Source organism: Diaphorina citri, unplaced genomic scaffold, assembly GCF_000475195.1.
Source record: "Diaphorina citri unplaced genomic scaffold, Diaci psyllid genome assembly version 1.1 scaffold859, whole genome shotgun sequence".
NCBI lineage: Eukaryota > Metazoa > Arthropoda > Insecta > Hemiptera > Psyllidae > Diaphorina > Diaphorina citri.
Window position 1 is genome coordinate 87,971 of NW_007378291.1, and position 24,005 is coordinate 111,975.

The 24,005-nt window shown below is 38.1% G+C and overlaps 1 pseudogene; it reads right to left on the reverse strand.

Annotated features, from left to right (window-relative positions):
• Positions 1 to 1,281: 1,281 nt before the first annotated feature.
• LOC113468810 lies at positions 1,282 to 1,399 on the reverse strand (annotated as a pseudogene).
• Positions 1,400 to 24,005: the final 22,606 nt, after the last annotated feature.

Sequence of the window (24,005 nt, forward strand, 5' to 3'; positions counted from 1 at the left end):
TCCAAAGAAAACGAAATTTCCAAGATCAACTTAACGAGAAGTGTAAAATGTCGACTGTTGTTGAAAAGGTGTCATTCGTACCGACCCGAGAGCATCATTGTAGCAAGTACTGGTTGAAGGTTACAACTTGCACCCTGGAATCCAGACAATTCGAAGCAAACCTCACAACCCTAGAACTCAGACTCTCAATGCAAGATACAAGAAAACATAAAATCTCGGATACGGGTATCCATAATACTCGCACTTCGTGCTCGGGAGGGGGGCTTCGCCCCCCTCCACCCCCCGGGGGCTTCGCGTGTTCGCTACGCGGGGTTGCGTATACGGTCGCGCTGCGCGCTCCCGGGGGCTTCGCGGGGTTAACACAGCCATACCTGAGGAGAGATGGTGAGGAAGAAACATTTCAGAGCCATTGCGGTTGCATTGGAAGTGTAGTCGTGCAACTTTTATCCATTTTTTTTGTTTTTTTTTTTTTTTTTTTTTTTTTTTTTTTTTTTTTTTTTTTTTAAGAGGTTTGACAGAGGGAACTTTAACTGCTATGGTCTTATCGTCCCGAAATCGAGGAGAGAAGGAAGACAGGATAGGAGAAAGCCAGCCGTTCCGAGAACGAACATTATCCCATCAGGATAAAATCCGCCCCGGGCGGGAATCGAACCCGCGGCCTAGCGCTTACAAGGCAGACGCACTACCAACTAAGCTAACTAGGCTGGCAATTTAAACCTTTTATCCTCGGCTTATCTTTCCTTGGAAGGGATCTTAACAAACTCCTCAGGGACACCAAGTCTGCAGAAAAGAACTACGGGTCATAATTAGCGAAACTGGACAGGTCTTTGGCTCCGTCAACTGCAGCAGCCAGCGGGCAGTGCTGCCCCCGAACAAACGCCAAGTCCTCCTCTGCATCTCCCCGATAATTACCAATCGAATCCCGTCATAATTTACCGCTGGAATTCCACTGTTTAGACAGAAATTATTGCGGATTCTGCCGAAGGCAACTTCGGAGGAAACGAAGTTTGCCATTAACGTCGTCGGTTGCATGCAGTGGTCTCAAATCTGACTTATGGTAATTAATTCGCGTTCTTACTTGGGGACTTGTTGACAGCTGATTATTAGATAGTGATGAAGGTGATTTTTAGATCTCTATCAGCTCGTATAGTGATAGATTTGTTTGATAAAGGTGTAACATCACTGTACTGCTAAGTTCTTTCGTGATGGGGGTACCCTTTATTGGGCGACAAGCTACCCTGCCTTACATGGATCTCACCCAGCTAGAGTTGGGCCAGGAAAAACTAGCAGCACGCGATTACCCAGATGGTCACCCATCCGGACACCAACCACGCGTAACGTTGCTTAACTTCAGTGACCCATTGGGAACTGACGTATTCAACGTGCTATCGCCGCTAGCAAACAATGATAATTATATTCAAGTTCAACATTGCGAAGAATATTATTTCGTCTTTAAGTTCGCTAGAGGAACTTGTTGACAGGTGATTATTCATTAGTGATAGAGCTGATTATTAGATCTCTATCAGCTTTTAGTGATACAGCTGATAGAGAGATGAATAATTGGGGATGATTAATGTGATAAAATAGTGATTAATATGACTCAGCAAAACGCGAAGATTGTGAACTGGACAGTATTAAACAGAAAAGAACTATCCATAAGGGGAATTGCCTTTTTGATGGTTCTTTTCTGCTAAATTCTGTCAAACCTATCGATGATGTCATGCATTTAAATACCTACAGTATAATTATTATCTTGATATTGCAATATGTATAATTATGTATATTGACTAAGAAGCATCACCTGATCTGGTCCTATCACGAAGTTCGTGGCGCTGGAATACACATTTATCGGCAGACATTTACGATGATTATTTACACTATTTATTGGGTAGGTTCTACAAACAACCAACACATAACATGTACAACTCAGTACGAAAGCGCCCCTCAAAATGATTTTGTCTGGGCATTACTGACTTCAGAATACGACTCGAATGAGTGAGTGACAAGGTGAGAACTGGATGTGAGAACTTATTAGTGAAAACCTTCTTTCTGAAACTGTCCAGCGTCTTTTACGACATATGATGCGATAAGAAGTGTACTATTTAAGAGTCAATTTGCAGTGCAAAGTACTCTCAATAAAATTAAAAAAGTACTTTTCCACATACTTCCGAGTATATTCAAGACTGTTTGTCGTAAAAAATGGACGCTTGGTACAACTGATTGCAAGTTCATTTCCTCGTAAAAAGATAAATTTAATAAATTTACATTTTGGATTGTTCACATAATATTATGAGATACTAAATAATTATAATATTATAATGATTTGATGATAAAATAGTCAATGTATTGTGTGTAAATAATATAACACTTTGTATAGTGATAATAATTAAAACATTTTATACAAAAAGGGATAATGCAGGATTAGGCTCTTCTCGTATTGATTGGTAGTTGATATAATTAGGGAAATCGGTTATTAATGAAGCCAATAGATCAGTTGCACTTATACCTAGGTAAGGTTTCAAAGTCGAAGAGCAGCCAACCTAGTTAGCTTAGTTGGTAGTGCGTCTGCCTTGTAAGCGCTAGGCCGCGGGTTCGATTCCCGCCCAGGGCGGATTTTATCCTGATGGGATAATGTTCGTCCTCGGAACGGCTGGCTTTCTCCTATCCTGTCTTCCTTTTCTCTTCGATTTCGGGACGATAAGACCATAGCAGCTACAGTTCCCTCTGTCAAACATCTTAAAAAAAAAGTCGAAGAGCATACATATTTTGCGAGTTTCCCTTTGGTTACCTAAAAAGATCCCTACATCACTTTGTATTGTAGCATTCTTGCATAAATGTCTTCACTGTAGGTTGTGTAAATAAATTATATATTTTGTCATGGCTTGATGGAGGTACCATTGTAACGCCTATACTGATGTGCGAAGTCATCCCAGGTGGGTGGAGATCTATCAACCTGGGGGGCCATCAGATAGTAATAATAAAATACTAGTAAGATAGTAATAATAAAATAATAGAATAATTAGGTAGAAAAATAAAAACACTGACTGACAGATGGACCTACACAGATACGTACCAGATAGGAAGGTACTTTCCAAATACACTGCAATCTGAAAAGCCTCTGATCTTGTCACAAAAATGTCGTTCCTCGGTAAATTAATTATGTTTGTATGTTCAATTTTATACCTTACTATCCTTTATCTTACATTAGATTAGAAAGTAAAAATGTCGTTTCTCGACCAATAAATTATGCTGAATTTTATATCTTTATCTCCGTTCATTTGGATACGAACCATCAACCTCCAGATCTGAAATCCACCGTCTACACCACTGCCTCTCCTGTCTACATCCAATTTGCGGAATTCACCATTAAAAAAAAAAAAAAAAAAAAACAAACGCTTCAATGCCGTGACGTGTCAAAGTTCACGATTTACTGGTATTTTTTAAATCGATTTATCTCGGGATCTAGAAGTCGTAGAAGAAAAAGAAAAATTCCGTTGGTCCTCATTTTTCCTGCTCTATGACTTTGAAACATCACCCAAGCGCGACTGATATATGCCATTCTTTTCTCTTTCCGCAAGATGTAGATTTTTTCCCCCTTTATTTCTAATTAAAAAAAAAGTTTTATGACAGGATTCTCACGCGGTGCGATCTTCACCAAACCAAAGATTTCCGACCATTCAAGCACGTACAGAATAGAATAGATCTTTTGGTAGCTCGCTCAACATATTTTGATTTGGCGGAGTGCTACCACTTTTCTTAATAGAAACATACCTACATACATGTACATGGAGGTACCAAAGATTTCCCCCCCCGAGCCAAAGGAGCGTAGTGGTCAAGACGCTCGCCTGGTAAACAGGAGGGCGTGGTTCAATCCCAGCCGAGGCATGGAATTTTATCCTCATTTATTTGAGATTTTGACCAGATAATAATGGAGCTCTAAGGGTTAGGTGGTAGAAAACGCCTCCGGCGTTAACCTCGCCTAGTGGTTACCTTCCACTCAAGAGTCTATTGCAACCAATATAACTCAAAACCGAACTGCACAATCCGATAATTCATAACGTTCCCGATACGGCAGCCCATAACGACGCGTAGGCGATACGATCATAACTCCTCGATTCCAAAGCCGAAAGAGAAGAAAAATATTAGGACATTCTCCAATATCGAACACATAAAACCGTGCACGTGGGCGGGTTAAATGGTGCTCGACCGTGCAAGTCAATAGGGTCTCCCCATAATGGCGTACACGACCATGCAAGTCGATAGGGTCTCCAATGATGGCGTGCACGATAGCCCAAACATCAGTGGTTGTTGCGCAGGTATATGGTTACCTCAGTGGAATACTACCCAAATGAAAATCTGGTGTGACACATCACACGACTTTCCTTATCCTATTGGCTTGTGAGTTTCTGGGTGTTTAAGGTATGATTCTCCCATAACTTTTTCAATATCTCAAACCTTTAGTCAGAACAGCTGCAAACCACCAAAACCGGTCGAAAACTGTCAAATTGAGGTCGAAATAGAGAGCTAACTGTTACTCCGATATTGATGAAAAGTAATCCAGATGATAAGGAGTCCCAAACGATAGGCGGTTTCGTTCATAAACCGCCGACATTTAAATAAATGTGTCATAAATATATTAAATATGATAATAAATATATTAAAATATTTAACTCGGGAGGAGGAAATTAATACTCGAGAATCATATAGAGAGGTGGACAAGTTAATGGCCGTGTAATTTATTTTTATTTCATATGATTACCCTCGCTCACTTCTCATTGGGATAATTTGCTCTTGGTCAAATGGTCATCAAGCTTCAGAATAATGATAATAATATTGAGAGAAATTAATAATAGTCATAATCATCATCATCATCGTGGGTATCCAGGTACTTGCGTCTGTGCCTACGTTAAATGGTTTGCGCCTTATTTCGGGACATGTGATGACAATCTGTGGGTATCCAGGTACTTGCGTCTGTGCCTACGTTAAATGGTTTGCGCCTTATTTCGGGACATGTGATGACAATCTAAAGCCTCTTTATTGGACGAAAGCTAATAAAAGGAAAAAGGCCACAACCGATGAATGCCGCATTGGTTAATTCAAGAATACATATTAATTAGTACTTAATGAATCAATAGACAAACTCTCGAAATACTTATCTGATTTTGATATAGGAAAAGGCTATAAAGACAGGGGAAAATTTTCACTTTAAACCTTTTTTTAAGAGGTTTGACAGAGGGAACTGTAACTTCTATGGTCTTATCGTCCCGAAATCGAAGAGAGAAGGAAGACAGGATAGGAAAAAGTTTGCTAAGAGGGAAAAATGTTAGCTGAGTTATCTCTATTGCAAACAGAAGCATTTATACGTACGTATGTAGATAACTGATCAGAACAGGAAAACAGGAATTCTAATCTTCTTCTTCTTCTTCGCCTTTTCCCGTGATCAGACGGGGTCGGCGTTTTTCGTCAGCCTCTCAATCAGCCCTAGCTAGGTGATTGCTTTGGGCTGACATTTGGTTTTGGCTACAATTTTTTTACGAGTGGATGCCCTTCTCACTCAACCTATGCTACTCGTAATTCGTTAGCAGGAATTCTAATCCACCCAGTATAAGTGTGTTTCTTCCTTCTTTGTATTCATGGAATCAGATACGAAATTATGATCCCGAGAATGGGTGGCTCAATATGCAGCTCATCAAGATGAAATTCTTACCTCTCTGTCCTCCAGACATAGACTGTCGGGACAAAGCTAGATCTGATAATAAGGTCTGAAACTTCTGAGCAGCACTGTTATCGTAGAAACACACTATGATCACGTTACGTGAACTCACGTGACGTGAGGACAGTGTGGCTATCATGGATGAAATCACCTACTATGCATATTATGGGAAAACTTTGAACCACATCTTTCTGACTCCCCATGAGCTCACGTGAGCTAACGTGACGTGATAGTAGTGTGTTTCTACCTTCATGTTCGAAGAGCATTGGTTATAGGTCATAGCCCACCAGTCTGTCTAAATTGTCTAAGGTCTTCAAGGTGTCTTGTCCGTACAGAGTCTATAGAAAGTCTCTTATACATTCTCATAGGTTTGGTTTTGCACTTTGCAGCCGACTAACGCGCCACTCAAAGTCACACGTCTACGCGTGCAGCGTGAGACCAGCCTCAAACAGCTCCGTCGAGTTCTCCGTCAAGAGTTGAGCGCCACCCAACCTGACATCAACATAGCTACCGGAATCCTCAAAGCCATTTAGCTCTCTCCCGTAGTTATGTACATATTCCAATAAATAAGTAAAAAGACACCGATCATTAGATACTCAAAGTAAAACATGAAGGAATTGTAGGATCAAGAGGACATTGAAAAATTGAACGAACCTGGTACTCCGGAACATTCTCCTCGTTAGAAATTCCATGCACGTCAACTCGGAAAGAAACACAACAACAATGATAAATTAATAACAAAAGAGAAGAAGAACAAGACGGAGGAATTAGGAATTCAAAAAAGTGTACACACACAGAGAGCCCGACAAAGGAGGTTGAAGAGACCTGAAGGATACCTTCCCATATCCTTTAACCCAAGGTTACACGATCGAACATCCTTAGCTCAAATGAAAACGAATGTCGTGGACTTTAAACCATTGTGGCATCAAATGATTGATGGATTGATTAGTCCGAATGAAAAGAAATGAAAAGAACTTCCGCAAGAGACCGTTTTAGTTAGGATGATGGATGGTCAAATACTACTCGTATTGCTAAAGAGATTGCTGGCAATTTACCTGAAATGTCAAAATTGATGAAAATGCACCAGAGAAAAGGAGCAATAGATATGTCCGTTCCATTATCGTAAAAAACGTAGCTATTCCCTGACTTATTGTACTGTTAAAAGAGGCAAACCAGAATCGCCTAGATACCAAGAGTGCTTGTTACACTGAGGTTCTTAAAGGAGTTACGGTGAAAGGACAGGCTTAAAGTGAAGTTCAAATGTACAGGGTGTCACGTAAATCGGAAAAGAGGAGCAAATTGTATCGAAATTCAGAATCACCAGAAAAGAGGCACACCAGAATCGCATATCACGTAAACCGGAAAACAAGAGCCAAAGGTGCCCCTTCCTTTTAGGAAACTGCGGGAACCGGTTCTCCTTTGGAATCTGAAATGGCGCCTGTGTTAAACCATGGGAAATCCAAAAATATCGACAGAAACAAGTAGAATGATATTGAGAGACAGCGGTATTTTTTGTAACTTCAAGAAGGAAAGCAAGCATTGAGGGTAAAAAAAAAATCTCTCTCTTCTGCAAAGGTCAAATATCCTGAAAAACTACCACAAAAAGGACAAGTACAAGTACAATTGATTTTTTTTCTGCAAAAGTCAAAAATAGACTTCTACAAAAGACTGCAAAAAAGCTCAAAAGTGTAAAATTGCAAAATACAACCATTTTTTAAACCCTGTACTCGTAAAAGCTCGTGAGGACATTGTACAAAATAAAGAAAACATTCAACATGAAGATTGTGTGCTGCAAAACAGAATCACGGAGCTCACAAAGCAAAGCAACTAAATATCATTATTTATCAATAGAAACAGAATAGCACGTATATCGTATATGAGGAGAATGAGCACTATTAAAGAACAGCGAGAGTAGTTGTTCAATGCATTGGAAGAAAGCACAGAAAGTAACCGAGAAGAATGGAGACATTGTACACAGGTTGTAAATGTTGAAATCCATAGCTTTGGAGAGATATGTGGACTAGTGGAGGTAATAAGGAACAGAAAAGAAAGCACCTACAGAAAGTAACCGAGTAGAATGGGAGAAATAAGTGAAGACATTGCAGACTATGATATTCAGTTTGTAATATCAAGTTCATATTATCCTCAGAGAGATTTGTGGACTAGTGGAGGTAATAAAGAAAATAAGTACACTCATGTGTGAAATTTCGGGGCATTTTACCACGAATCGTAAGATGGTGTACAAAAAGAATGGAACTAGAAGACCAAAGACAATAATATATCTTATAGACAGAAACATAATCTTTTAGTTGGTACCAACGGAAAAAAATAAATAAATCAAACATTAGAAATACGATTATACGAAGACATTATCACATCTGTTATTGTAAACATGTTGTAAACTGTGAATTTGTTAAAATTGCAAATAAATAAATAAAAATAAAAATTAAAAAATTCACACTAGTAACTAGTGGCTGATGACTAGTTTAACGAGTTGACTGAGTAGGTGGATGATACAAGAAGAAGGAGAAATACAAAAAGAAGGACACGACTCTTCTTTAGTTTCCAAGTTTCCATAAGCTGTGGTGTGTAGATACTGTGTTTACATGTTTACCGTAATAGTAATAAGTCTCATTGATACATCACGCAGTCACATCAACAAAGGATTGCCAATCACTAATGAAATGACTGTACTTCATCTACCCTATGACTCCCATCATCTCAATAGCTCAATGTAGCTAACCTCTAATGCCGTATGACTGTTACCTTAGTGTCATAGTTTCCATACAGCTGTATGTGCATTGTGTTTACAAGTGTACCGTAATACTAACAAGTCTAATACAACAGTAATACTAATAACAGTAAAATGATAACAACTAAGTAATTCGTAGATATTATTGATACATCACGCAGTCACGTCAATATAATACCAGAGGACACGTTTTACCTCCAGCTGCATCACAAGAAAAGTCCCATCCATCTATATCTAATATCCATCTTGATAGAGATGAAACGTCCTATCCATCTATACACAGACAGACTAGTATCTGCAATATCTGCATCTAAAAGAACCATCTACTATCCATCTTCAAGCCATTTCTTTGCCATTCACAGTCATTGACTCATTTCTCCTCACGAGATGGTCTCATATCTTCTAACATTAACTACGCCTGGAACGAGATCAAGAAGAAAATAACCTCAGCCCGAAGAGAAGCCTCATAAAAGAAGAAAACAAATTATATCAAACCAGTCTGACGAGATATAATCCTAATAATCAGTATTACATCCTCGAACAATGTCTTCAATCTAAAAGTTCGTGTACCTATTTAATCTATTAGTTCGTGATACGTGTAAATTGGTACTGAACCCTGAGATAGTTCAAACACTGCTGACTGCTGTCAAAAGACATTATTTAAGAAGCTAGGTGCGATCCTCACGACGTAAATTGGTATTGAACCCAACACACACGCAATATCAGAGGCGACACCGGAATCTCATATTTAAGAAGCTAGGTGCGATCCTCACGACGTAAATTGGTATTGAACTCAACACACGCAATATCAGAGGCGACACCAAGGAATCTCATGCCATATAGGTACCAAGTTATTTACAGTGTTGTCATTTAACGAGAAGCTAGAAATAGTTGATTTTTTTATTTACTATTACCCAGATATCTATGGACTACGGAACTCATACGATGTATTGAAATCCACAATTTTGAGAAAGTATTGACATTGCCTGTCTTTGAACTAATCTGAAGTGCAAGATTGAGAAAATCAACGTTCAAAAACAGGTAGACATAGGTACATAACATAGATTTAAGTATAGGTGTACTACTGTAACCATCTGCATCTATAAAAAAATTAGATAGGTACTCAGATAAAACTAGGCTACAAGTATCTTGCTAGAAAAGAAATACAAGCAATAATATTATTATTATTATTTTATATTTTTCAATGTAAATATGTACTCAGAATACACACAGACTTAAATATCCAGAAGACAAAAAGATAGAGAAGAGAAGAGTTGAAACATAAGTGGCTATTTACTAGGAAAAAAAAGTAGATAAAAACATACAAACTTGTAGAAAAAATAAAATAATAATAATAATAATAATAAAATCTGGGCAAGAGAACATCACACGACTTTCCTTATCCCAAATCGCTTATCTTCAATGTTCAATGATTACTGCAACACCTTTGAAAATATGTCAAAGTCCGTGTTCTTGCCATCATAAATTAGTGAATTTGTACCTCTTGAATTTCAAGAAAATAGCTTTGTAAGCTATAAAATTTCGAATACGTAAAAACATATTTTAGGCTCAGGCACTCAGGGGACAAGAAAATCTATCCATTAAAAACTCGACTTCGAAATAGCTCCTTCTTTCCTTAAAATTACCTCGATTTGGGACCGGGAGGCGCAAAAACACGAAGACAAAACGGAGTTTTTTTGATCGTTTTCGGCATTACTTTCTTAAATTCTTACACACCAAGAAGATAGGGAAAGCAAAAAACGCACTTGGCTTATATTACCATCTCGAGCCAGGTCACACATGGATCTCACAACGGCGTGTGATACAGTTCGTGCGCAAGCAATATATTTCAGGCAGTGTCTGTTATTATTAGGAACGATATATTATCTTCTGGATCAACAAGACCATATCGTGCGGCTAACATATCGCGTTCTATTAGATATTGGCCTGAACAAGAATCGCTATTGACACGTTCGCACAGGTCGTTACTCAGGGAACCTCGCTGGGTCCATTACTCTGTGAAGTGTATGGAGTGCCATCCATTACATTCACACATTGTCAGTGATTACTGTGATGGTTATGCAGTGTACAATGTACAGTTTGTCGAAGAAGTGAACAGTCAAAAGTTCTTCAGTCTGAATGGTCTAAAGTCCGATACTTTAGTCTGAACGGTCTAAACTTCGACACTTTAGTCTGAACGGTCTAAACTTCGATACTTTAGTCTGAATGGTCTAAAGTTCGATACCTCAGGGAACCTCGCTGGGTCCTTTACTCTGTGAAGTGTATGGAGTGCCATCCATTACATTCACACATTGTTAGTGATTACTGTGGTTATGCAGTGTACAATGTACAGTTTGTCGAAGAAGTGAACAGTCAAAAGTTCTTCAGTCTGAATGGTCTAAAGTCCGATACTTTAGTCTGAATGGTCTAAACTTCGATACTTTAGTCTGAACGGTCTAAACTTCGATACTTTAGTCTGAACGGTCCAAACTTCGATACTTTAGTCTGAACGGTCTAAACTTCGATACTTTAGTCTGAATGGTCTAAAGTTCGATACTTTAGTCTGAACGGTCTAAACTTCGACACTTTAGTCTGAACGGTCTAAACTTCGACACTTTAGTCTGAACGGTCTAAACTTCGATACTTTAGTCTGAATGGTCTAAACTTCGATACATATCAAACCAGTCTGACGAGATATAATCCTAATAACAGTATTACATCCTCGAACAATGTCTTCAATCTAAAAGTTCGTGTACCTGTTTAATCTATTAGTTCGTGATACGTGTAAATTGGTACTGAACCCTGAGATAGTTCAAACACTGCTGACTGCTGTCAAAAGACATTATTCATCTAAATGGACCATCTAATATCCATCTTGATAGAGATGAAACGTCCTATCCATCTATACTCTATATACAGACTATTATCTGCAATATCTGCATCTAAAAGAACCATCTACTATCCATCTTCAAGCCATTTCTTTGCCATTCACAGTCATTTCTCCTCACGAGATGGTCTCTTACATCTTCTAACATTAACTACGCCTGGAACGAGATCAAGAAGAAAATAACCTCAGCCCGAAGAGAAGCCTCATAAAAGAAGAAAACATATCTGATGAGAGAACATCACACGACTTTCCTTATCCCAAATCGCTTATCTTCAATGTTCAATGATTATTGCAACACCTTTGAAATTTGTTATGATGACCCAAAATGTGTCAAAGTCCGTGTTCTTGCCATCATGGATTAGTGAATTTGTACCTCTTGAATTTCAAGAAAATAGCTTTGTAAGCTATAAAATTTCGAATACGAAAAAACATATTTTAGGCTCAGGCACTCAGGGGACGAGAAAATCTATCCATTAAAAACTCGACTTCGAAATAGCTCCTTCTTTCCTTAAAATTACCTCGATTTAGGACCGGGAGGCGCAAAAACACGAAGACAAAACGGAGTTTTTTGATCGTTTTCGGCATTACTTTCTTAAATTCTTACACACCAAGAAGATAGGGAAAGCAAAAAACGTACTTGGCTTAAATTACCATCTCTAGCCAGGTCACACATGGATCTCGCAACGGCGTGTGATACAGTTCGTGCGCAAGCAATATATTTCAGCCAGTGTCTGTTATTATTAGGAACGATATATTATCTTCTGGATCAACAAGACCATATCGTGCGGCTAACATATCGCGTTCTATTAGATAACAGCCCCTTGTGTAACTGACTCACTCACTGACTCACTCACTCATACTAATTCTAACCTACTTCTAGATGAGCTAGGAAGATGCGGTTTTCACCATTGGATTCTTTATTTTTTGTAGATACTGGGAAAAATCGAAAACCCCCGAAATTCCAAACCGTTCCCGAGATATTGACGTTTTTTAGTCCCTCCATAAGAAATACACGGGGAGTTACACGAACATCCTTAGCTCAAATGAAAACGAATGTCGTGGACTTTAAACCATTGTGGCATCGAATGATTGATGGATTGATTAGTCCGAATGAAAAGAACTTCCGCAAGAGACCGTTTTAGTTAGGATGATGGATGGTCAAAGTCAAATACTACTCGTATTGCTAAAGAGATTGCTGGCAATTTACCTGAAATGTCAAAATTGATGAAAATGCACCAGAGAAAAGGAGCATCTATAATGGAGGAGTTGCAAATGGGTAAAAATTATAAATAAATGGTCGATTCCTATGTAAAAAGTTGGGAAAAATCCGAATCTGAGGTCCAAACTCCGAAAAAATAACTGTAAAAGGTCGAAAATTCAATTTTTATAATGAAAGAGTTCAAAGATTTGTGACGTCAGACTTAACGCAGTTGCTATTTTTGACCGCTAGGTAGCGCCACTATGCAAGCGCGTTAGCAGAGGAGCAGAAAGAACTGCGCAGAAACGTATGCGCACAAACACATTAATGCGTTGCCTGCAAGGGAGCTTTGCTCGGGACATTTTATGTGACGTCATCGTGTATGGGAGCGTATGCCGTGACGTCAAAGTTCATAATTTACCGGTATATTTTTAATCGATTTATCTCGGGATCTAGAAGTCGTAGAAGAAAAAGAAAAATTCCGTTGGTCCTCATTTTTCCTGCTCTATGGCTTTGAAACATCACCCAAGTAAGCGCAACTGATCTATTATTCGAGCTCAAAATCTGATGAGAAAAATTCTTTGGTGTGCTAAACAAGTTTGCAGAGATTCATGAAAAATCGGACAAACCGTACGGAAATTATGATAAAACGAAACAAATAAAGCTGTGTCCACACATAGTCGATGTCCGTCGATCGATGACTGAAACCGTCCACACTGCCTCGACATAGATTTACCTCGTCGATCGACGGCCATCGAATATGTGTGGACACACCTTAATGCAAAATCGTCTACAGAAAAGTTGGGACTTTCTTCATTCGTTCTGTCAGTATAAACTTTATTGTCACCAAACAGTTCCTCTCGATCAATATCGGGTTAGTCCTTTCTATAATTTCTATTGTACGAGACAGAATTAGAAAAGTACACAGATGGATGTCATAGTACTATGGAACACAGATTGTAGTATAGAATCTGATTGTAAAGATCCCTAGAGATAACAATAAAAATATACTCGTAGGGCTCATAAAGGATAATAAATAGGAACTAATAAAAAGAATTGTAGGAACACTGGTAAGGCTTCAGATTTTTTGAATGAATCCTCCTAAAATGAATGAGATGTGAGGCATGGTAGAATTATTAAGGGTAGGTAGATCGGTATTACGGTGGAACTGAGAGGATGAGGTTTACCTCAATTCTTTTTCGAAAATTATTCAAAGGACCTGATGAATTCTTCTACTAAGGTTTGATTATAAATTGTCTCATCAGACTGTTATTATCAAAGTGAATCTGCTCAAATTTTCAGAACTTACCAATACGACATCGACGGAGTGTCCTTTAAAAACTTCAATGAAATATCACAACATTGCTCTTCCACCGACAGTAAGATCACGAGGTTCTTGCAGTCTTCTCCTCCTGCCTCTCCTGAATTCTGAACGTCTCTTAAGACCATTAATAAACGATGATAGGATAATCGGATTGTTGAACAAACGTTCGAAGCGAGTTTTTAGGTTTGACAGAGGGAACTGTAACTGCTGAGGTCTTATTGTCCCGAATTCGAAGAGAGAAGGAAGACATAATAGGAGAGAGCGAGCCGTTCGGAGAACGAACCTTATCTGTTCAGGATAAACTCCGCCCCGGGCGGGAATCGAACCCGCGGCCTAGCGCTTACAAGGCAGACGTGCTACCGATAGAAGAGAGCGAGCCGTTCCGAGAACGAACCTTATCTGTTCAGGATAAACTCCGCCCCGGGCGGGAATCGAACCCGCGGCCTAGCGCTTACAAGGCAGACGTGCTACCCTCCAAGCCATCTAGGCTGACAAAGTGAGTTCTTAAGTTGTACCTCGACGATTCTTATGGACGACTCTTACCGTCGTATGTATGAAATCTAAAGATAAACTTAAGTTTAACTTAAGACGAACAATGTTGTCAATTTCATGTCATTTCTTGAGATAACTGGCTAGATTTCATGAAATTTGGCAAGATTTTCATTTCAAGTTAAACTTAAGTTTATCTTTAGATTTCACAGGGTGTCTACCAGACTGGAAAACCGAGAAAACCGGGAAAAGTCAGGGAATTTCATGGAGACTGGAAAAGTCAGGGAAAAGTCAGGGAATTTTACGAAAAAGTGCCAAAAATCGAAAAAAGTCAACCAAATAAATCATACCTATACCTATTTTGTTCTTACTTTGTCTGTAAAACCGTTCGTTTGTCTATTTGTTTCACCAAAACTTTCGAACGGTGCGTCCAATTTTGATTCATATAGGCACAAAAGTTCAACACAAAAAGAGAATAATTTTTCTCGCCCTATTTTGGGCGCGATCGGATTTTCGAGGGTCCCGCAAAGGCACTTTTTCTTGGGACATGGAAAAACCTTTGGAGTAAAAGGATAAAGAAATGTTCCAGTATCATATGTTTCTTTGTCTATTTGTTTCACCAAAACTTTCGAACGGTGTGTCCAATTTTGATTCATATAGGCACAAAAGTTCAACTCAAAAAGGGAATAATTTTTCTCGCCCTATTTTGGGCGCGATCGCATTTTCGAGGGTCCCGCAAAGGCACTTTTTCTTGGGACATGGAAAAACCTTTGGAGTAAAAGGATAAAGAAATGTTCCAGTATCATATGGGAAAAGCAGGAAGCATAAAAACAATATGTCCAAGGGTATGAACAAGGTACACTATCCACTATCTCAAAGTGTCTCTAACAAACTAATAGCCCCTTCGATAGTGAATAATGGGCAGGATTAGAAAATTGACACAAACCCATTTGAGGCATTAATTCACCTCCGAACAAAACTAAACCCCGTGGAGACCCCCCCTGCAGAAAGAGTTATCAATATTGTTATGGCTAATAGTCCCCTAGGTACAGAAAGAGTTAATATTTCTATACCTCATTGTCAAATTAATTCCTCGTGTCCATAAAGAACTGACCAAAATTTTCCCTAAAGATATACCAACATATTATGTAAGTAAAGATTTACCAACTGCTGATGACCAAATCAAATTTGAACAGTGAAAATTTGTAAACCTATGGATTGTGTGGTGACATACATCGTTTATCACGAATTCAAAAATATTTATGTGGATAGAATAAAAAATTAAGCCCTTAAGATCCAATTCTTTCTAAGAATAATAATTAGACCAACTTTTCAAAGACCAAATTTAACTGAGAATTCTCCTTATCCTAAATGGGACCCTAATTCCGACCACCTAACGAATGATGTACGAAAATAACCAAAATAGCAATTTAAACAAAGTACTTACTACAGTACTAAGACAATGATTTTTCTCTCTTCCTTCAGCGAGACTTAAGTCAATAGCATCAATTTCTCAGTTGGAGTGGAGAGAATTTTAAGCACATCTCATTAGTCAAACATCATCCAGAGAGAAACAACGGGTGTCAATATTGACATTGAAGAAACATCTGAGGTGTAGCTGTGTAATGATGCAGACGAGGAAGAGAGAAAAGAAGAGCTAGAAGAAGACGAAGAGCTGTCCCAGATCTGATACTAAAAGGTCTGAAACTTCTGAGTAGCACTGTCATTGCAGAAACACACTACTATCACGTCAAGTGATAGCTCATGTGACGTGAGGACATCAGTGTGGCTATCTTGGACGAAATCGCTTACTATGTATATTATGGGAAAACTTTGAACCACATCTTTCTGACTCCCCATGAGCTCACGTGAGCTAACGTGACGTGATAGTAGTGTGTTTCTACCTTCATGTTCGAAGAGCATTGGGGTGGTATCAGGAATAGGGTTTGTGAATAGGGTGGTTCATCTTGACCAGAGCTTTTCCCAGGCTCAATCAGGCAGTCCAGGCTGGATGAGGTTCATGTGAAAAGGAGGGTAGCTTGTCGTCAAATGGTGGGTAAAACTCGATAAAACTTTACTTAGCAGTACATTGACCAGAGACATTAATGAAGACATTGCAGACTATGATATTCAGTTTGTAATATCAAGTTCATATCCTCAGAGATTTGTGGACTAGTGGAGGTAATAAAGAAAATAAGTACACTCATATGTGAAATTTCGGGGCATTTTACCACGAATCGTAAGATGGTGTACAAAAAGAATGGAACTAGGAACTAGAAGACCAAAGACAATAATAGATATATCTTATAGAATAGACAGAAATATAATCTTTTAGTTGGTACCAAAATTGCCTTAACGCTGACAGCCTTTTCTGCATAAATAAGGACATCTTGGTACTAACTCAAAGCTTACAATGTTGTCTACAAGATACTGCCTTCGGTTTTCTAGTTGGCTCTATTTTTAATGGTATATTTTTTGACATTGAAAAAGTTCTAGAGACAATATTGGCCAGAACTTTATGCACCCAAGTGTACACGGGGTATAGGATTCTAAGCACAAAGAAAAGACATTATAGCAAGGACAGGGGCAAGATATACAGACATTCGCAACAAGTAGAAGATATTCCAGCGCAGGCATGTACATTATTATCATTATAAAGCACACAACATAGCATAATAAAGCATACATGCATATCATAATATTAAAAAAAAACATATAGGTACAGCATATGATATTAAAAAGCAATTCCTATATGAAATGTATGAGCCAGAACAACCATCAGGTTATTGTGAAGATATTGTGAGCTTAGTAAGTAACTAAGACGCAAAAGAAAAAGAAGACGAAGAAGAACAACCATCAGGTTATTGTGAAGATATTGTGAGCTTGTAGTGCTGCTTTGTTGCTGGCAGGCCAATAGCTGTTGACTTAATGGACATTGTTGATACACTGTGCGACGCGCGACGAACAATAATGGCGAAGTGCGACGCGCCAGGCACGTGCTAGAGTAAAACCTGATTTAGTGAATATAGGGTGGTATCAGGAATAGGGTTAGTGAATAGGGTAGTTCATCTTGGCCAGAGCTTTTCCCAGGCTCAATCAGGCAGTCCAGGCTGGATGAGATTCATGTGAAAAGGAGGGTAGCTTGTCGTCAAATGGTGGGTAAAACTCGATAAAACTTTACTTAGCAGTACATTGACCAGAGACATTATATAATTTGAGAATTTGACCACAATAATAGTAGTAGCCTACTGCTGGAGTAAAGGGACTTTACAGTCCTATGCGCGCGAGTTCGGGTACTGTGTTTACATGATTTATCCTGATGGGATAATGTTCGTTCTCGGAACGGCTGGCTTTCTCCTATCCTGTCTTCCTTCTCTCTTCGATTATAATGTAAAGCTGTGTCCACAGATAGTCGATGTGCGTCGATCGATGACTGAAACCGTCCACACTACCTCGACATAGATTCACCTCGTCGATCGACGGCCGTCGAATATGTGTGGACACACCTTAATGCAAAATCGTCTAAAGAAAAGTTGGGACTTTCTTCATTCGTTCTGTCAGTATAAACTTTATTGTCACCAAACAGTTCCTCTCGATCAATATCGGGTTAGTCCTTTCTATAATTTCTATTGTACGAGACAGAATTAGAAAAGTACACAGATGGATGTCATAGTACTATGGAACACAGATTGTAGTATAGAATCTGATTGTAAAGATCCCTAGAGATAACAATAAAAATATACTCGTAGGGATCATAAAGGATAATAAATAGGAACTAATAAAAAGAATTGTAGGAACACTGGTAAGTCTTCAGATTTTTTGAATGAATCCTCCTAAAATGAATGAGATAGAGAGGCATGGTAGAATTATTAAGGATTAAGGGTAGGTAGATCGGTATTACGGTGGAACTGAGAGGATGAGGTCTACCTCGATTCTTTTTCGAAAATTATTCAAAGGACCTGATGAATTCTTCTACTAAGGTTTGATTATAAATTGTCTCATCAGACTGTTATTAATTTATTATCAAAGTGAATCTACTCAAATTTTCAGAACTTACCAATACGACATCGACGGAGTGTCCTTTAAAAACTTCAATGAAATATCACAACATTGCTCTTCCACCGATCGGATTTCGCGATTATGTTCGCGGATTTCGCGATTTTGTTCGCGGATTTCGCGATTATGTTCGCGGATTTCGCGATTCAATGACTGAAACTTACCTGAAAATAGAATAAATAAATAAATCAAACATTAGAAATACGATTATACGAAGACATTATCACATCACACTAGTAACTAGTGGCTGATGACTAGTTTAACGAGTTGACCAAGTAGGTGGATGATACAAGAAGAAGGAGAAATACAAAAAGAACGTGTCCAGAAATTACACAAAAAAATATATATATACCCTTGGACATATTGTTTTTATGCTTCCTGCTTTTCCCATATGATACTGGAACATTTCTTTATCCTGTATCCAAGGGTATGAACAAGGTACACTATCCACTATCTCAAAGTGTCTCTACCAAACTAATAGCCCCTTCGATAGTGAATAATGGACAGGATTAGAAAATTGACACAAACCCATTTGAGGCATTAATTCACCTCCGAACAAAACTAAACCCCGTGGAGACCCCCCCTGCAGAAAGAGTTATCAATATTGTTATGGCTAATAGTCCCCTAGGTACAGAAAGAGTTAATATTTCTATACCTCATTGTCAAATTAATTCCTCGTGTCCATAAAGAACTGACCAAAATTTTCCCTAAAGATATACCAACATATTATGTAAGTAAAGATTTACCAACTGCTGATGACCAAATCAAATTTGAACAGTGAAAATTTGTAAACCTATGGATTGTGTGGTGACATACATCGTTTATCACGAATTCAAAAATATTTATGTGGATAGAATAAAAAATTAAGCCCTTAAGATCCAATTCTTTCTAAGAATAATAATTAGACCAACTTTTCAAAGACCAAATTTAACTGAGAATTCTCCTTATCCTAAATGGGACCCTAATTCCGACCACCTAACGAATGATGTACGAAAATAACCAAAATAGCAATTTAAACAAAGTACTTACTACAGTACTAAGACAATGATTTTTCTCTCTTCCTTCAGCAATACATATGTCACTAGCAATTTCCAAGTTGGAGTGGAGGGAATATTAAGCACATCTCATTAGTCAAACATCATCCAGAGAGAAACAACGGGTGTCAATATTGACATTGAAGAAACATCTGAGGTGTAGCTGTGTAATGATGCAGACGAGGAAGAGAGAAAAGAAGAGCTAGATGAAGACGAAGAAGAACTACACGAAAGAAGAGAAGAGAAAAATACACATCAAGAAAAGAATCAAGACGAAGAAAGAAAAGAAAAAGGGGAAGAGCAACAACACGAAAGAAGAGAGCAAAAGATAAACATGACGAGGAACCAAGACGCAAAAGAAAAAGACTAGAGCTAATATTCCCCTGCAGAAAGAGTTAATATTTCTATACCTCATTGTCAAACAAAGTCCTTATGTCCATAAAGAACTGACGAAAATTTCCACCAGATGATTTACCAATAAGTAAAGATTTACCCACTGCTGATAACCAAATCAAATTCGAACAGTGAAAATTTGTAAACCTATGGATTGTGTGGTGACATACATCGTTTATCACGAATTCAAAAATATTTATGTGGATAGAATTAAAAATTAAACCCTTATTAAACGCCTGAAATCTGAATTCTAATTTTTCAAAGATCCAATTCTTTCTAAGACTAATAATTGCCTATCGAGACCAATTTTTCAAAGACCAAATTTAACTGAGAATTCTCTTTATCCTAAATGGGACCCTAATTCCGACCACCTAACGAATGATGTACGAAAATAACCAAAATACTAATTTAAACAAAGTACTTACTACAATACTAAGAGAATGATTTTTCTCTCTTCCTTCAGCGAGACTTAAGTCAATAGCAATTTCTCAGTTGGAGTGGAGAGAATATTAAGCACATCTCATTAGTCAAACATCATCCAGAGAGAAACATCGGGTGTCAATATTGACATTGAAGAAACATATGAGGTGTAGCTGTGTAATGATGCAGACGAGGAAGAGAGAAAAGAAGAGCTAGAAGAAGACGAAGAAGAAGAACTACACGAAAGAAGAGAAGAGAAAGATACACATCAAGAAAAGAACCAAGATGAAGAAAGAGAAAAAAAAGAAAAGAAAAAGGGGAAGAGCAACAACACGAAAGAAGAGAGCAAAAGATAAACATGACGAGGAACCAAGACGCAAAAGAAAAAGAAGACGAAAAAGAATAGGATGACAAAAAGGAGAAGAAAAAGAAGAGCAAAGAACGAAGTTCTTTAAAACAAGGAACAAAGACAAAAAAGATGAAGCAGAACATCAAGAAGGAAGAACATTGGGGAAAACCCAAGACGAAGAAGATGATGGAGAAGAAAAAGAAGAAGAAGAGCACGAAAAGAGGAAAGGAAGAGAACGCTGGGAAACAAATAAAAACAAAGAAGCAGAAGTAGTTGACCAAGATTTTAAACGAAAGAAGAAGAATACGAAAAGAATATGAAAGACATGAAAAAAAAAAAAAAGACTAATGTACCTACATTAGCAACAACATTAACAAAGAGAAACGAGAAAGAGAGAAACCAATCCTGTTAATGATAAAGATGGAAAAAAAGCCAAAGAGAAATGAGAAACGAACCTCATGAGGAGACGAAAGATAAACAGGTACCCAATCAATATTTGTCTTTCCTCTTTGGAGAGATGAGGCGGGGGGGGGGGGGGGATAGCTCACAAAGTTCGATACCTTAGTCTGAAAGTTCGATCCTTTGGTCCGAAGTCCGATTACCTTTTCCGTCCTGTTTGTTTCCATGTCCGTGAGATGGTGAGGTAGGTTCGGCGCCTTTCTCACAGCGTTTGAAGAATTGAAGTTTAATCCCTTTGGACGTCCATTTCGCCCAGTAATGTTTAAAAATCACCGAGACCCGCATATACATCCACCCAGGACCAAACTTTTATTAGTTTTACTACTTTGTTTTTATTATTCAAATTTTTTCTAAACTAGTGAGGAGAGTTTCATAACAATATTGTTTGTTTTTATAAAAAATAGTGCTCGATCAAAATTTTCTACAAGTACTTGTATTGAAACTTTTTCTACAAGAAACTCGTCTATCTAGGGCAGACGAACTTTTGTTTTTATTATTCACATTTTTTCTAACCTAGTGAGGAGAGTTTCATAACAATATTGTTTGTTTTTCTAAAAAATAGTGCTCGATCAAAATTTTCTACAAGTACTTGTATTGAAACTTTTTCTACAAGAAACTCGTCTATCTAGGGCAGACGAACTTTGAAATTTCAGGGCTTTATTGAGAACGACGATAGACGAGTAATATAAGTTCATAACCTACTTTTGAGTTTGAGGAGGGTCTTTTAAATTTCATCATTTGTTGGTTCTGGACCAAACTTGGTAGTTTGGCAAAAATTGGTCCGTTTTTCAATGAGTCGATACTGAAACTGAAGTGCTTCGATGAATAGACTTCTTAGGCCATCTGTATAGTGAACTTTCTTGAAAAGACTACTTTTTGTGAACACCCTGTATACAACTATCCATATTTCAGCCAGTAACGTGTAGATATGTCCGTTCCATTATCGTAAAAAACGTACTATTCCCTGACTTATTGTACTGTTAAGAGGCAAACCAGAATCGCCTAGATACCAAGAGTGCTTGTTACACTGAGGTTCTTAAAGGAGTTACGGTGAAAGGACAGGCTTAAAGTGAAGTTCAAATGTACAGGGTGTCACGTAAACCGGAAAAGAGGAGCAAATTGTATCGAAATTCAGAATCACCAGAAAAGAGGCACACCAGAATCGCATATCATGTAAATCGGAAAACAGGAGCCAAAGGTGCCCCTTCCTTTTGGGAAACTGCCGGAACCGGTTCTCTTTTGGAATCTGAAATGGCGCCTGTGTTAAACCATGGGAAACCAAAAATATCGACAGAAACAAGTAGAATGATATTGAGAGACAGCGGTCTTCAAGAAGGAAAGCAAGCATTGAGGGTAAAAAAAAAAAAAAAATCTCTCTCTTCTGCAAAGGTCGAATATCCTGAAAAACTACCACAAAAAGGACAAGTACAAGTACAATTGATTTTTTTTTTTTTCCTGCGAAAGTCAAAAATACTTCTACAAAAGACTGCAAAAAAGCTCAAAAGTGTAAAATTGCAAAATACAACTACATATTTTTCAAACCCTGTACTCGTAAAAGCTCGTGAGGACATTGTACAAAATAAAGAAAACAACATGAAGATTGTGTGCTGCAAAACAGAATCACGGAGCTCACAAAGCAAAGCAACTAAATATCATTATTTATCAATAGAAACAGAATAGCACGTATATCGTATATGAGGAGAATGAGCACTATTAAAGAACAGCGAGAGTAGTTGTTCAATGCATTGGAAGAAAGCACAGAAAGTAACCGAGAAGAATGGAGACATTGTACACAGGTTGTAAATGTTGAAATCCATAGCTTTGGAGAGATATGTGGACTAGTGGAGGTAATAAGGAACAGAAAAGAAAGCACCTACAGAAAGTAACCGAGTAGAATGGGAGAAATAAGTGAAGACATTGCAGACTATGATATTCAGTTTGTAATATCAAGTTCATATTATCCTCAGAGAGATTTGTGGACTAGTGGAGGTAATAAAGAAAATAAGTACACTCATGTGTGAAATTTCGGGGCATTTTACCACGAATCGTAAGATGGTGTACAAAAAGAATGGAACTAGAAGACCAAAGACAATAATATATCTTATAGACAGAAACATAATCTTTTAGTTGGTACCAAAATTCCCTTAACGCTGACAGCCTTTTCTGCATGAATAAGGACATCTTGGTACTAACTAAAAGCTTACAATGTTGTCTACAAGATACTGCCTTCGGTTTTCTAGTTGGCTCTATTTTTAATGGCATATTTTTTGACATTGAAAAAGTTCTAGAGACAATATTGCCCAGAACTTTATGCACCCAAGTGTACACGGGGTATAGGATTCTAGGCACAAAGAAAAGACATTATAGCAAGGACAGGGGCAAGATATACAGACATTCGCAACAAGTAGAAGATATTCCAGCGCAGGCATGTACATTATTATCATTATAAAGCACACAACATAACATAATAAAGCATACATGCATAACATAATATTAAAAAAACATATACGTACAGCATATGATATTAAAAAGCAATTCCTATATGAAATGTATGAGCCAGAACAACCATCAGGTTATTGTGAAGATATTGTGAGCTTGTAGTGCTGCTTTGTTGCTGGCAGGCCAATAGCTGTTGACTTAATGGACATTGTTGATACACTGTGCGACGCGCGACGAACAATAATGGCGAAGTGCGACGCGCCAGGCACGTGCTAGAGTAAAACCTGATTTAGTGAATAGGGTGGTATCAGGAATAGGGTTTGTGAATAGGGTGGTTCATCTTGACCAGAGCTTTTCCCAGGCTCAATCAGGCAGTCCAGGCTGGATGAGGTTCATGTGAAAAGGAGGGTAGCTTGTCGTCAAATGGTGGGTAAAACTCGATAAAACTTTACTTAGCAGTACATTGACCAGAGACATTAGCTCATTAGCCTT